This window comes from Agrilus planipennis, unplaced genomic scaffold (genome assembly GCF_000699045.2).
Source record: "Agrilus planipennis isolate EAB-ADULT unplaced genomic scaffold, Apla_2.0 scaffold16, whole genome shotgun sequence".
Taxonomy (NCBI): Eukaryota; Metazoa; Arthropoda; class Insecta; order Coleoptera; family Buprestidae; genus Agrilus; species Agrilus planipennis.
Window position 1 is genome coordinate 99,258 of NW_020438946.1, and position 18,677 is coordinate 117,934.

General features: G+C 36.2%; 1 protein-coding gene across 1 annotated transcript in view; it reads right to left on the reverse strand.

The window, feature by feature from the left end:
- Positions 1–18,677, reverse strand: part of LOC108744688 (alpha-catulin) — a 296,147-nt gene that overhangs the window by 77,862 nt on the left and 199,608 nt on the right. The window contains exon 14 of the transcript XR_003231151.1: positions 18,617–18,666. The gene's annotated coding sequence lies outside the window, so the exon portion shown is untranslated. The remainder of the gene's footprint in view (positions 1–18,616; positions 18,667–18,677) is intronic.

The window sequence follows — 18,677 nt, forward strand, 5'->3', positions numbered from 1 at the left end:
CTCGCACTACTATTCATGATTGAACAAAACTTTTGGCAGGTACTGTATGAAAAAGTATGTTTAATGAACAACAGTCGAGAGTATAATGAGCTTTTTTCTCCCTACCTACGATTTTGCCAGCGCGCATCCAAGACATTGGAAGGGGCAAATCGCTACAGAAAGTAAATGAAGTATACCATGCGATCCCCTAGCCTATTGCATCTAGTTAACACTCTCTTAGGCTTGACACTTATTTCAGAAACACCCCGTATAATAAGGACGGTAAATGTATAATGAGTGAGTATTTATTAAAAAGTGATTTTAGTTGTAAACGTCTTGTATTACCCCGTGGAATTTAAAATGTATCCGCAACCCTTACAAAATTGATTAGGTAGGTACTCACTATATAACTTCCACAAGCCTACCCTGAAGAAGCATTTTCAATTTAAGGCAAAACGTTGGCGGTAGATTACGTAAGTTGATAAAGAGACAAAATACCCCAAGATTACTTTTTATTCTTCCAATTAGTTTCAATAGTTCCCGAGGTAGGAATATTTAATCAGAGTAGGTACACATTCAGTAATATTTCTGACATAACGTCATTATCAGAGGCTTACTTAGGACACTAAGCTACTATTTGTGGAAATCACGGTGAAAACATATATGAGAGACATATGTCACATGTATGGCATTAAAGTTTCGTTAAAATACATTCCAACGGCATCTATTACATAGAACAACACGCAGTCTTTCTTGATTCTGATCGTCGGACACGCGAACGGTGTTCACTCCCTAATTATCATCCTAATAAATAATGAGTATTAAATAATTAATATATATATAAAATAAACAAATTTAACGACAAAATCAACCATACAACCATACAACCTTCAGTGTCATGGTATTTTATTGACCAATTTTTGTGTCGCGATAGTTTTCTTGGTAAGCTCTTTAGGTATGTGAAGCATTACTCCATGTTCATCTAAATTTAGGTACCTACGAAATCACGTATATATACGCTGCAACGTGTCGATTCCGCCTTGTTTGTCTCCAGCTTCGACATATCCTCTAAAGCGCCTTTGAACAGCGGAAACAGATGGTATCATACTGAACAATTCTGCGAGAGCGCTACCTATAGCGACAGGTAGAAACTGTGCGACTAATTGCGTGAACAAAGCTTTGACATTATTAAAACATAAACCACTCTCGCTTACTCAGTCTACGTTGTGGAACAACCCCCGCATTTGATGTCTGGCTTATTACACCGAGTGGAATAAGAAAAAATGATACTTAGTGCTAAGAAAGGAGACTTTTTCGTAAGTTTATTCAAATAAAAGAGTCAATTTCCAAATACTTTAAAATAGTGTGTTCATCTTTCAGTTCTACCTGCATGCTAACTAGACTAGAGTGGTCTACTTTTATTCACGGCGGACGTTATACAGGGTTTGTCCGTAAAGTAATAGGACTGAGTCGATTTAAAAAAAATTATTGAGCCAATCGTTACAATTCTTTAAAAACATTCAAAATAGGTTCCTTCTGCGTCGATACAGCGCTGCCAGCCCGATTTCCAAGCATTGAAGGCGTCACAGAAGGCATTTTCCGGAATAGCCTTAAGAGCCGCGGTGCATGCTGCTTGGATCCCGTCTGTCGTCTCAAAATGCTTGCCTTTCATCGGCCTTTTCAGGCGAGCAAACAAAAAAAAGTCCGGGGGGCCACATCTGGGCTGTAGGGCGGCTGCGGAAGCGTTGGGATGCCGGCCTTGGTCAGGTAGCTGTCCACAAGAAAGGCGGTGTGAGCCGGGGCGTTGTCGTGGTGCAACTTCCAGTCGGCTGCGATGTCTTGTCGGACCCGATTGACCCTTCGTTTGAGTCTCTTGAGCACTTCCACGTAAAACTTGGCGTTGACGGTTTGTCCAGGAGGAACAAATTCATGGTGGACGATGCCTTTCATGTCAAAAAAGACAATGAGCATCGTTTTCACTTTGGATTTGCTCATTCTTCCCTTTTTTGGGCGAGGAGACGCCGGCGTGTGCCACTCGGAAGATTGCCTCTTTGTCTCGGGATCATACTCAAAGATCCATGACTCGTCACCTGTGATTACGTTATTCAAAAATTGGGGGTCACTTTCACACATGTTTAAATTTTCTTGGCACACTTCCACTCGCCGCAATTTCTGGTCGTCAGTGAGCACTTTTGGGACCATCTTCGCGCACACCTTGCGCATGTTCAAATGCTCCGTCACAATGTCATGAACCACAGATTTTGGTAAATTTAATATCTGGGCAATTAAACGAATACTTAGTCGACGGTCTGAGTTCAAAACTTCGCGCACACGAGTCACATTGTCGGTGTTTGTCGAAGTCGAAGGTCTTCCAGCACGGTCTTCATCGGCGACCTCTTCCCGGCCCTCTGAAAAGGCCTGGTGCCACCGAAACACACCACTTCTTGCTAAAGCAACATCTGGGTAAGCCTGCTTGATCATATCAAACGTCTCTGTCGCAGATTTACCGAGTTTCACACAGAATTTAATCGCGTACCTCTGCTCTAACGAACGCTGCATTTTCGGCTTGCACCACTCACAGAAACACGTCGCGCGAAAAAGCCTGTTCTGACTCTCCAGGTGCTCGGAGACAACTCACCAGCCGCTCGTTCGTTAGCCAGGAATGCCCTCTACCGAATCCAGTCGGTGCGCGCACGCTCCGAAGTACAGTCGCGGCGGAAGGAAATCAGTCCTATTACTTTCCGGGCAAACCCTGTATATGGAATATGGTAAACATAGAAAAGAGATGCCAGGTAGAAATTGCAGCGGACACTAATAAAGAAAAAGGAGTAACATTACGCCAGTTAATGTGTAACAGAAAGAGATGCAGAATTTGAGCATGTTGCCAGCATCGGACTTTCAATTTCTCAGGAATTTAGAAAAGATATAATTTCAACCAAGCAGTTGAAAAGCCGACCCTTACCTTTTGCGTACCTAGCCAACCTCTAACCGCTGCACCGCTTACTATTATTGGGTTATCTATTTTCAGTTTGACTGTTGTACTCCTCATGAAGTATTTCCTTACTTTCCCGCGGGCGTGTCCAAAGCACATCAGCAAATAACTACAGTTCCAAGTGGAAACAAGAAACAAGATACGTCAATTGTCACAGATAATTTATTGCGGACTTTGTTAATTTCGATACTTTTTTTCATTACAACTACTTATTGATACCTACATATTTCGTTTCATCCCTACTGGTTGTGCGGCGAATAAATAGTGTTACCGTAACAATATAGTTCGCTTTACGTATATGTATATCGACCAAAAGAGTGTGAAAAGCAGACCCCGATCTCCTACTAAATCACAAGCATTAACCCTGGTAACCTAATCCGTTTAGAGGTATTTTCGGGTTAACATTCTTGCTAAATTTTAAACCAGCATCTTTTCTATTATGTACTTATATTTAAGGTCTTTGAATGTAAAAATATCAGAAAAATAAATGCGAATCTTCAAGAAAGATTGCTCTAAATTTTTTATCAGTTTTATTAGGTAGGCAAGTACATCCGCATTTCCGTATTTTAAATCACGGTTGGTTGCATCATGTCAACTGTAAAACTCTCCAATTTGTCTCGGTGCAGTTGGTACACTTTACTTTTCTGTATATCTACTATGGTTCTTTTCATGTCTCTTCCCTTTCTTTCTGTCTAAAACTTTTTACGAGGTTTGACCAAAAAATAACGGGATTATTTTTTATAAAACTGCTTTTATTTGAAAATGTTACCTACTCTCCGATGCAGCAAAATAATGTGCTTGGAAAATACTAACCGGTTCCAACGATCTTCAATTCGTTATAACAATGTCGGAAATAATCTTTTGGAAGGTCTTTGTCACAAAATTATAGATGGTTATAATGATAAATGCTCACTATATGTCGTTATAACTTATAAAATAAAGAGAACACAGGAAGCCAAACCAGCACTGTAGGGTGGAATACTTTTTGTGCCAATAGAAGTAATGTAACACAGAGCAGTAATGTAGTGATAGATCCATAATTTGACCATTTCCGAACATTTTAAAATATGTTTCTTCTGTTGATTTTAAATTGCAGCGTACTTTCCGTATACCTTTGTATGTAGTACACTATAAAATGTACAATTGTCTTGCATCTTGGAATTTCCCGTGACTTCGGAGTGATTAGGTTAGATTAGAGGTGGATAAGGTAGATTATATTATGATCACTAATACATAATGGCAAATTTTCAAGAGATGACATTAACTACGTCGTTTGTAATTATTTATTGATGCTTATTGTAAACTTCTTGGGAAAATCGTGTAAGCATGTTCAGCAATATCATACGAGACTCAAGCATTTCCGGGCCTGCGCCCATTGGCACGGGCGGACGACGCGTCGCCGTCGTCCCATATTGATTCTGTGCTTGAACTAAGTTAAATACCCAAATCGCTAGATATATAGCGTAACTAGGCATTTAGTATCTAACCGTAGTGTCTGAGGTGATCCCTGCGGGTAGCCCACACAACGTTTGCCCTAAAACTATGATCGCCCCGCAACTAATCCCATTAAATGTGGAAAAAAACTAGAGCCCTAGTAAAAAACGTACGGTAGAGGTTCGCAAAAGTAACCTCGCCTGTTACCCTCAGAAAAGGAAGTCAAGGGTTAGGGAAAGGTGGCGCTCTCATGAACTCGAGATGGCTTACCAGTGCGGGGGTTCAAGTAATCCAATTGGGAGAAGATTCGTCCCTTCGAGCGACCGTTGATGGAGATTGATACTAAGGGACGCCCGGAGAACCCAGGTGGGAAATCTTCACGTCTGCTCGACCATCTGAGGTTGGATTTGTAGTGGAAGTGGTTACGCATGTCTAAATCCTTCGCTCATGAGGACCGTGGTAGGAATCATGACGTTAGTTAAAATAAACCGGAGGTCCCCCCCTCAGCAGAGTGCTCCGGAGGATCTTATTCACTTCCTATGATAAATTGGCAACAATGGCTTTGGCCTCTATTCACTGATTGAGCGTATCTAAATACTAAATACTTCGGTCACGGAGGCCATGGTAGTGGACAAATCACAAGGTAGGGATCACCACCCCGAGATAAAAATGTTCAGTCTCTCAGAGTCTCTGAAAGCGAGACTCGAGTCTCTTTGGTGTCGCTGAGGGAGAATGTCGAGAAACCGTCAAAAAGACTGTTTAGCGTCTCTGAACGAGAGACTCGAGTCGCTCATAGAGAGATCCTTATTTCGTATCCAGTCTTTAAACGAGAGACTCGAATCTCTGAACGAGAGACTTGAATCTCTCAATAAGTGGTTTCTCGATAGACATGGTTCAACATATTTCAGAGATCCAAGTCTTTCTACGAGAGACTCGAGTCTCTCAATTTTTCAGTTTTATTCATTCAGTCTCTCTGTGAGAGACTCGAATCTCTGAATTAACAATTTTATCGTTCGAGTCTCTCATACAAACACTGTGAGAGACGCTGAAAGACTGATAGGCAATAACTGAAAGACTGTGAGAGATGCTCTCAGAGACGCTGAAAGACTGAGAAACTGAAGAGAGACTAGAGACGTTAATCAACATAAACTGGAGGTCCCGTCCAGCACCAGAGTACTCTGGTGGATCTTACCTCCTATGAAAAACTGGCAACAATGGATTTGGTCTCTGTTCACTGGTTGAACGTATCTCATCCTTGGAGATAGTGGTGGGTAAATTGTAAAGTAGGAATCACCACTCCCCGGCTATGATGGCATCAAAACACTGTTCTAATTCCAATAGGTCAGACCTCGTACAAACGTATGTACACCGTTTACCCGATTTAGAGCGACGTCTACTCTGTGCCAGCTTGATGCGATGTTCAGCCGTGTACTTATCCAGCCGAGTGCAAAATTTTCCTTTGAGAGCTAAATAAGACGGGAAATTCCGCCACCCCTCCCGAACGAAACTCAATAGGATCGAAATTGTTGTTTATCGAAGCGAGGTCATCTGCTACGGCGAACAAAGAATTGAACCTTCGGGTCTTTACTAACATGCAACGCGCTCAAATCGCGACGTTCAGGGGCCTCCCATGTTCTTGCTCTTCGTGCACTTCAGAACCGTCGCATAGTCTTGTAACGTTTATCTACGAATTGCCGTTCAACGGCTGAGAAAACGATTTTCTACAATTCGCTAATATAAAGCAACAATAGCTTGTTACCGGCCGCGAAAGGAGAAGAAAATGGTAGATTATGCTGTTGTTATTGTTGTTGTTAGAAAATGGGAAATTTGCCTTTTGCCAAATAGGGATGATGACAGTAACCAAGAATCACTAAAATTATGATGTAAATTAATAATATAGAACTAAAGTATTCTAAAAAACAGTATTTGTTTTTTATTACAACTGCGCTTAAGTTAATTTTAGTAAAAATAAAAGTACAAAACCTGACTATCGGCCATATTAGATCAAACGCCAATAGGAGGCGCGTGACGTCACGCTTTCGTAAACATTCTAACGTTCTGTTTAACGGTCGAACTTGTTAGCTTGTTTTGCTCATTTAGATATTATTTGCTCTGTGGCGAAATAACTCTTATTGTTTTTTTGTATGTAGATAAATGTTTTTTCTAGTTTTTCTATTTCAAATATTTCATTTCAAATAATATTTCATTCCAAATATTATTTCACTTCAAATATTATTTCAATTCTTTTCAATTACTTATATTATAAATACTTTGGTTTCCTTTCAATCTAAACTCTATTGTTCTCTCAATCACTTTTACCCAGAATTCCAACTTCAGCTATACCTGCATGCGCTCCCATACTAATATGTATCTGGTTTTACTCTTAATTGCTTTCTCTTTAATTCTATACTGTCTAATTCTATGTATTCCTATAAACTAGTGTCTTCACCCTCTCTCTAACTACTTTTCCTTCTAGAACTTTCTATCAAATTTACGAACAACCCTGTCCTATAAATACTCCAAAAATTCTTATCTATACACAGTTCTCGTCTACCGCCTCTACTACCATTCGTAAGTGCTTCTGTATTCTATTGTTATTCGCTACATTGTTTTCATTTTTGTTGTTATCTTTGTTATTGTTACTGTTTTGTTATCTTGCTCTTTTTGTCACTTTGTTCTTATATGTCTGTTGCATTTTTCCTGTGCCTTTTTGTTACTTGTGTTTTCGTTGTTATTGTTATAAATTGTTATTTGTTATTAGTGTTTTCTTGGTACTTAAATAATTTAACACCAAAAGACACTAAAGCTCCATTTATCTGATTTTTGATAGTTAAAAATTAGTATTGTGTTATTATAAGAGTGCGAAAAAGAAAAGTTAGCTATGGAACAAGGATTTATCAAGGCAAATAGCTCAAATTTGCCAAGGATCGACTTGTTGATGTTGGGAGGTTCACAGAAGTAAATTACAGAATTTGAAGATATAGCTGCTTGGTCTCGCCTTGCAAGATTAAGCCATGTATTTCTCACTTTTTTTTTCATTGGAACGTTAATGAACAACTTATTCGGAGTTTTTATCGATGTATTATTACATTGAGGAACCGCACACCATCGATACACATCAGAATTCATGATAACTATCGCTCAAAATAATTAAATGAATGTATCTCAATGCATGTAAACATGCAACGTGTCAACTGTTTACGAAACGGTGACGTCACACATAGACGCCATTACTATTCTATCGTTTTGGCGTAAAGTTTAAATCGTATTCTTTAAAACGCCAATTTTTCCTTAAAAACCTGAATTCTTTTCGAAAATAAAATTTATTTTGTATAAAACAGGCACCTACAAACATCGTGGAGTAGTTTTTGAAAATCAGTCATCATCCCTATTCACTTTTCGTGACTAATTTCGGACCATAATGGTCCTGCGGCGATAATTACACATCAACTTGTTACCAGCACAATCTACGTCTGAAAAGAAATTCTTTCCGGGAACTTGCTCGTTTTGCTTTGGTAAATGGATTCTAAATTATTAAACACGTGGGAGAGATACTTGAGAAGTTTTAATAATCCTCCAACGAGCGGATCATGTATTTCCAAGAAATACTTTTTGTCTTGTTATTTATTTTTAGAGTGAAGCACGTTAGGGAATTGAAAGGAAAATTTAATTACTAGATACCTAAAAATTATATAATCTTTTTTCAACGAAAAAGGAATTACAATATAATTTCTGCCTAGCTAACAGCACTTATTACGGTTTAGTTCGTTAAATAAGAATCGGTTGTGACCATTTAATTACTTACACTTGGTATAATTAGAACTACCTTGTAACAGGTAATGCATTTTATTGTAAAGAAAGACAAGTTTCTTTCCAAATTATTCGTAAACGCTACCTTTTAGACTATTGGGATCCGTCAAATGGGAGGAGCCTAAAAACATGGCGCCGATTAGGGAAAATTTATCGTAGTTCCTATAGTGTACCATGCAATTTCCAAGTTTTTAAATTACGATAAAAAGATAAATATTGACACAATATGTGATTGGGCTGACACAAAGCCTCAGAAAGTAAATTTCGTTGAAAGTGAGCGTGTTTTCAATGCTAATCATATTATAAAATTCGGAAATAACAAATCCGGAAGCTAGCCTTCAAATTCCGTCCAGTTTACTGCGTACTTTTTACAAACTTCGGATTTAAAAAGTGATTCACGTTATATAATTGGTGAGGTGATTCTGAGTGATTTATGCAATATCATATCAATGACTTGCACNCATACATACATACATACATACATACATACATACATACATACATACATACATACATACATACATACATACATACATACATACATACATACATACATACATACATACATACATACATACATACATACATACATACATACATACATACATACATACATACATACATACATACATACATACATACATACATACATACATACATACATACATACATACATACATACATACATACATACATACATACATACATACATACATACATACATACATACATACATACATACATACATACATACATACATACATACATACATACATACATACATACATACATACATACATACATACATACATACATACATACATACATACATACATACATACATACATACATACATACATACATACATACATACATACATACATACATACATACATACATACATACATACATACATACATACATACATACATACATACATACATACATACATACATACATACATACATACATACATACATACATACATACATACATACATACATACATACATACATACATACATACATACATACATACATACATACATACATACATACATACATACATACATACATACATACATACATACATACATACATACATACATACATACATACATACATACATACATACATACATACATACATACATACATACATACATACATACATACATACATACATACATACATACATACATACATACATACATACATACATACATACATACATACATACATACATACATACATACATACATACATACATACATACATACATACATACATACATACATACATACATACATACATACATACATACATACATACATACATACATACATACATACATACATACATACATACATACATACATACATACATACATACATACATACATACATACATACATACATACATACATACATACATACATACATACATACATACATACATACATACATACATACATACATACATACATACATACATACATACATACATACATACATACATACATACATACATACATACATACATACATACATACATACATACATACATACATACATACATACATACATACATACATACATACATACATACATACATACATACATACATACATACATACATACATACATACATACATACATACATACATACATACATACATACATACATACATACATACATACATACATACATACATACATACATACATACATACATACATACATACATACATACATACATACATACATACATACATACATACATACATACATACATACATACATACATACATACATACATACATACATACATACATACATACATACATACATACATACATACATACATACATACATACATACATACATACATACATACATACATACATACATACATACATACATACATACATACATACATACATACATACATACATACATACATACATACATACATACATACATACATACATACATACATACATACATACATACATACATACATACATACATACATACATACATACATACATACATACATACATACATACATACATACATACATACATACATACATACATACATACATACATACATACATACATACATACATACATACATACATACATACATACATACATACATACATACATACATACATACATACATACATACATACATACATACATACATACATACATACATACATACATACATACATACATACATACATACATACATACATACATACATACATACATACATACATACATACATACATACATACATACATACATACATACATACATACATACATACATACATACATACATACATACATACATACATACATACATACATACATACATACATACATACATACATACATACATACATACATACATACATACATACATACATACATACATACATACATACATACATACATACATACATACATACATACATACATACATACATACATACATACATACATACATACATACATACATACATACATACATACATACATACATACATACATACATACATACATACATACATACATACATACATACATACATACATACATACATACATACATACATACATACATACATACATACATACATACATACATACATACATACATACATACATACATACATACATACATACATACATACATACATACATACATACATACATACATACATACATACATACATACATACATACATACATACATACATACATACATACATACATACATACATACATACATACATACATACATACATACATACATACATACATACATACATACATACATACATACATACATACATACATACATACATACATACATACATACATACATACATACATACATACATACATACATACATACATACATACATACATACATACATACATACATACATACATACATACATACATACATACATACATACATACATACATACATACATACATACATACATACATACATACATACATACATACATACATACATACATACATACATACATACATACATACATACATACATACATACATACATACATACATACATACATACATACATACATACATACATACATACATACATACATACATACATACATACATACATACATACATACATACATACATACATACATACATACATACATACATACATACATACATACATACATACATACATACATACATACATACATACATACATACATACATACATACATACATACATACATACATACATACATACATACATACATACATACATACATACATACATACATACATACATACATACATACATACATACATACATACATACATACATACATACATACATACATACATACATACATACATACATACATACATACATACATACATACATACATACATACATACATACATACATACATACATACATGTAATAATACACTCGTACATACATGCATGCATGTATACTACGTAGTACACGAAAAGTTGGACCTGTTCCAGAACTTAAAGCCACCATTTCCCCATAAAATACTATTTTAATTAAAATAGTCGGTAGAGCAAAGAGTCTCATAACGTTCGGGCGCTATTCGCAACAATTTTCACATTTTCTGTCCGAGTCTCAGTCACACACCGACTAATTAAACTTTATACCTATTTTCTCCATTGAATACAACCCGTCGGTCCCGGAATATTAACTGGCAAAAGAGCCGAACGGGCCGAGGTGGCACTTCTTCGCGCACTAATTAAAAACCAACACGAGCACCCAAATATTACTGCCGACGACTCCGAACATAATAGACGGACATTAACCGCAAAAGTACGAACCCTGTCTCACAACTAACGAAAATGTGCCTTTTTTTTAAATCTCTCGTACTAAAGAGAGAGCATTCATGAAAACTAATACAATTTTATATCAGCCTTCATCGTGAATTACATTCACAATTTACCTCTGATCAGTCGATTGTGAAGGAAGTTAAGAAAAATCTCTTTTAGATGCTATCAATGGCCACAATTACATTTGGTACTTACTAGACTTTGTTTCCTTAATTATCATTATCAAGGTTGTCAGTCCTTTGGTCCTAAAACCAGTTGGACACGCACCTCCATATTTTCTTATTCTGAGCTAATTTTATAAACTGGAACATCTCACATCCTTAGGCATTTGTAAACAATAATCTAACCTGGATCTACCTCTACTCCTCTTAACTCCTGTTTTTGCTTCATATATATCTCTAACTAGCTCCCCGAGATAAAAATGTTCAGTCTCTCAGAGTCTCTGAAAGCGAGACTCGAGTCTCCGTCTCTCATCGAGTCTCTCTGGTGTCGCTGAGAGAGACTGTCGGGAAACTGTCAAAAAAACTGTTTAACGTCTCTCGAGTCGTTCATAGAGAGATTCTCATTTCGTGTCCAGTCTCTGAACGAGAGACTTGAGTCTCTCAATTTTTCAGTTTTATTCATTCAGTCTCTCTGTGAGAGACTCTAATCTCTGAATTAACAATTTTAACGTTCGAGTCTCTCATACAGAGACTGTGAGAGATCCATAAAAACACCTAGGTAATAACTGAGAGACAGTGAAAGACTGTTAGAGACGCTCTCAGAGACGCTGAAAGACTGAAGAGAGACTGAAAATTTTTGTCTAAGGTCTACATGCCTGAGAAGGTTTCCTACCAACCTTCTCTCTTTATGGTATCCTCATCATTCGCCGGTAACACCACATTTCGAACGATTCTAACCTTTTCTTTTCCGCTGCGCCCACCGTCCATATTTCGCACCCGTACACTGCCGCGCTTTAGACATACACCTTTAAGAATCTTTTTCGAATTTCTAAATTAATTGTTCGTGATCAGACAAGTGACTTTTTTTTGTTGAAAGCGAATCGACCCTGTGCTATCTTCTATTTTATATCTCTCCAACATTCCTATATTTATATTCATTTATTCCATCTTTCCTCAATAATACATACTTATAACCTGATATATACCTACCCTAAAGTTAGACACTAAATATATTATAATTTTTAGTTTCCGGTTTTTTTGAGATTCGTTCAAGGTTGTTTATCCGCAGACTTTTGTCGACTTGCGTGGAAGAAAAAAAGAAGAAAAATTTGAATCAATTTGAGATACTAATTAACGTATGATGTTTAGTCATAATGAGAAATTTTAAATGTTAGACCTTTAGAAAATAAACAATCTGTGAAAGGTGACGCTATTATAAGAAAATTCAAACTAGATATTTATCAGAAAATGACTCGTCCAAAATGTCATAAATAATTTTTCGTGTCTTCTGGTCCAAGAGATTCCTCTTAATGTAAAAATTAGTAGACACGAAAATTCTGAAGAATGTTTGAAGAAACATTTAATTTAACACTGATGGTAGTTATATGCCAGGTGTAGGTTTTACATGCAAAAATGAAGAGACTGCAGCACCAAATTTCATGACGAACGTCGAATAGCAAGGGAATTTCCCAGGAGCTAATAAATTTAATGTTTTCTTTAGATGAACAACCCCGAGCCACCACTGGCTATCTGTAGACATACAAAACTTTGTTTCCGATTTTATAACGGAACAAGCTCGTTAAGTCATACATAGATACGAAAATGGACCTGTTTTCATTTTAACTAGCAGTTAATTTATAAGGGCAAAACAAGCGGGTACTTGGCCGTGCTGTTAACTGCTTCATTTAAATTTATAATTTGGACATACAGCTCTGCAGAAATTCTAATACCCGTCGGCATTCGTAATGCATCACTGTCCTGTTGTTGTGTCAGAATAACATGTATCGAAGGTACAAATCGCCGCTCTCTTGCTTAATATATTACATCTGAGGAAAGATAAGACTGGACGCTCACTATGATCTTACAGCTTACACCATTAGGCATCATAAGGTCGTCAGTCCTAAGACTGGCTGGACACGCACCTCCACTTTCCTATCCTACGCTAATCTTCGCATTTCCCTAAAGCTACAACAACCCATATCCTTAACTATTTGCTATTAGTAATCTAATCTAGGTCTACCTCTCCTAACTTCCGTTTCTGCCTCTGATATGTCTCTGACTAGACCTTCATGCCTGAAAAGGTGTCCTACTAACCTAACTCGCCTATTTCTTATTGACTTCCATAGAGTCCTCTGTTCTCCTATTCTTTCTAATACATCTTCATTTCTAACCTTTTCTATCCACGGTATCCTCATCATTCGCCTGTAACACCACATTTCGAACGGTTCTAACCTTTTCTTTTCCGCCGCGCCTACTGTCCATGTTTCGCACCCTTAAGCGCCGTACTCCAAACATACACTTCTAACAACCTTTTTCGAATTTTAATTTCACCATCAGCCGAGAAAAATAAAATAGTAGCGGCTAAACATAGGACTGTCTAACTGGTTGTCTGTCTGACTACCTGCCTCTCTTTTAGTTTGTACGACCTCTGAAACAGCTGAAGCTATTTCGTTGAAACTTTACAGACTTAAAGGGGAGGTTATGGGGAATGATTTAGAGATTTTCCAAACGTTTCACTGTCCCCTGTCGACGTCTTCTTCAGCCTCTACCAAGTCACAACTGACGATACCGTGAATCATAAGGCGGAAAGCCTGAAAAGGACCACATCACTCTTTTATCATTGATTTAATTTATAAGTGCAAGCAAAACAATCGAAAACTATATTTACTGCATGATATTTCGCCGCGGCGTATTTTCACCGCGCGACGTATTGCAGCGGTGTACATGCAGCCTTAAATAGCAAAATAGTTGAAGCGCTCTGATATATTCTAATGTCCTGTTCGCTATTGCATGTAAGTATTGTTGTGTTAAGGCACATGTTACGCGGTACACTTTATGTCCAAAGTAAACAGCTGTGCATCTCTGCATGCGAAGGTATGCACTGGACACGCATATTAATGAGGATTCCAGGGCTTGTAGGAAGTAGGGCAACTTGTTTGAACAAGTGCATATGTATTTTGTATATCATAATTCATATTAGGTTTAAAAGAAAAACCCAAAATTAAGGAATGCGATGAATAAACATGAAACCTTAGGGCAAATTACATGAGTTAAATGCTCATTGAATCTAAAGTAAACCGAACGCTTAGTTTGTCCAACATATTTTATACCACAGTTTATGCAATCTATTTCATATATTCCCAACTTTTTTAGAAAAAGAAATTTTGTCCTTACGGTTGCTATGAGATGTTTAAAATTAAAGAAATAATTCGGTTCACCTATCTGACGCCACCTTGCGGAAAAACTATCTACGTAGTGGAAAAATGCACCATTGAAACAATACTTAACGACTGCATTCAACCTGCCCTAATTTCAGAAAACAGATTCGCATTATTAGAGCGTTTTTTATACTTCAATTACCACGTAGCTTCACATAAATATGATACTTATCCGAAATTTTGTCCTTACGGTTGTTGCTATGAGATGTTTACAATTGAAGAAATAATTTGGTTCACCTATTTGACGCCACCTGACGGAAAAACTATGTATGAAGTGGAAAAACGGACCATTGAAACAATACTTAACGACGTCATTCATTCTGACCTAACTTCAGAAGACAGATTTGCATTATTATAGCGTTTTTTTCTACTTCAATTACCACCTAGCTTCACAAAAATATGAAACTTTTCCGAAATTTTGTCCTTACGGTTGTTGCTATGAGATGTTTACAATTGAAGAAATAATTTGGTTCACCCATTTGACGCTATCTGGCGGAAAAACTATCTGTAGAGTGGAAAAACGCACAATTGAAANTGCACAGTTCCTATGTAAATTTTTCCCTCATTCGAGTTATAAATTTTGCCACCAGATGGTGTACGCCCATTTGACGGATCCCAATATATAACATATTAAATATAGAAAAGAATTTATGTAAAATTATGTTGTAGTTCTTGTAACACGATCTATTTATATAGGCTAAACAGGTAAAACATTTAAAGAAAGAACTCATGACCATTGTATGAACTACAACTGCAAGTCCACTTTCATGAATCATGTTGAATAAATAGAACTTTTAGAGGGAGTAGAAATATGAACTCATTTAAATTAACTCCCCCCCTCCTAAAAGAAAATTCAATATTTAAGACAAAAATTGTAAACTTAATTGTGACTTCTTCTAGAGACGATCATACCAGGAGGCGTTTTTAAGTTTGCGAAATGGGGAGTAAGAAGTGAAAATAAAATTAGGAATTTATTTTTCCTTTTCAGTATATTCATATGCTACCATTGAAAAAAAAAAATGTTTTGCCTTTGTCTGAAACTGCATCATTCAATTCTTCACTCGAAAATTTCTTCCCACAAAGACTTTTTCCAAGTTTGGGAATAGGTAATAATCGCTGGGAGCTAGGTCAGGACTGTAGGGTGGAAGCCAAAATTTCAAAAGCCCACCTACTGCAGGGCGACCATCGCAATACGGCTCTTATGAACAGGCTCGTTGTCGTGTAGGAGGAGGACACCTCTGGTCAATTTTCTTCTTTTTTCTTTGACTGCTTCCTTTAACCGCTCTAGAATTGAAGCAGCATAGTATTCTCCGATTATGGAAACACCTTCATCTTTATAATCGATCAACACGATCCCTTCTAAGTCCCAAAAGCCTATCGCCAAGATTTCCCCAGCTCACTGTGACACCTTGAATTTGTTGGGTGGTGGTGTGCCTTTTTCTGTGCTCCTGCATTGAGTCCTGTTTGGATTTAGGTTCATAATGATGAACAAAGTTTTATCCCCAGTGACAATTCGAGTCAATACTCCATCTTTATCTTCACTGTAGAGGTCCAAAAACGCACAAGAAAACTCCACACGCTGTTGTTTTTGAGGTGGAGTGAGCATTCTAGGCACCCATCTTGCGCTGACTTTAGTCATGCCAAGATGATCGTAAAGAATTTTAAAAATGGTTGTATCGTACCATTTTTGCGTTCTGTTTCTTCTTAAGTCGGGCACCCTCCAGTATTAATTTTTCGGCTTTTTAAATGATTTCCGGAGTGGTCGCCTGCCTTCCTTAAGGATGGTATGCCACCTGTAAACCATGATTTTACCTGGGCGAGAGTCCCCGCAAACGGATGACATCTCTTCCAGTATGGTTTGAACTGATTTTCCTTGCTTGGTAAGGAACTGTATAACAGCGCGGTACTCGATTTTCTCCATATTTCACAATTTGTTCCCGATTGACTTGTTTCGTCGACAATAGTTCAAAGACTACTGGCCTAATTACGATAAAACTTAGTATTTATACCAGTAATGAGTTGCTTAATTCGTAATGGCTCGATTAAGTACCCTTTCCAATGACCTACCTACCCATTTCGCTAACTTAAAAACGCACCCTCGTATGCACCTAAATAGGTTTGAACAATTTGTTCAGAATAATTAATAATTTTAATAAAACTTCTTTAAGTATTCATCCACCGAATCCAAATTAATAAACTCGATAACTCGATATAATCGTATAAAGACTTTTATTGTTGCAAGAGTTGCTGAAACGTAAATGATTTACAGAATTGTTGAAATCATCACAGACAAACGACAACATCTTGCGAATTTCACGTTTATGCTGTTAAATATTTCTACATGAATAGCCGTGTTCAGGTACAATTTAATTTAGCGTTGCAGTGAAATTAATCGTTGTGATACCTCAACACTTTAGCTGGTGCATGTACTCGTCGTATATCATGTCATTTTAATGGGAACGTTGGACGAGACGGGTGTGTTTTCGCGGTGGTAAAACAACGCACGACTATTTAACATCTGGACCCGTTGCATACTCTTAACTAGCAAAACTCCCCGAGACTTTCCGCTCAGGTAATAAAGCTTTCGAGAACTTCTCGGATTCCGCGTAATGGCTGAAACAGAGCCCCGGCATTAAGTAGCGGGAGCGTGATGCAACATAATCCGCCGAAGAAACTTTCGACTCTAAGTGTAAAAGCCCAATTCGAGATACTCGAAACAATGCAAAGAACAGGAAATACATTTCCAACTTGTCACCACGAAATACTACCTATATCTATGGAAAAACAATGACAACAAGTACCTACCATCACAAAGCAATGGAATACAGTGGAATTCGTTTATTATGACTCCACCTATACTGACCAACCGCTTAATATGAAGTAATTGCAGCGTTAAGTTTGGATATAATGACTCTGTTTAAAATGGCATATCGTTTATTATGACTGATTCTTAAGAAATAATATCCAGCTATAGTGTTCCAAGATTCCACCACTTTGTGGATCGTAATTCATAGCGGTACGATTGTTAAGGGTTGGTTTAGCTTTGCATTTTTTTAATTATGATTGAGTGGACTCGAAATTAATTAGAATAATAACAATGGATTCATAAATAATGTAAACAATAAAAGACTTACCAACTTCGTCAAATTATTGGATAGTATCTCTGGTCTCCATGTTTTAACATCTGAAAATAAT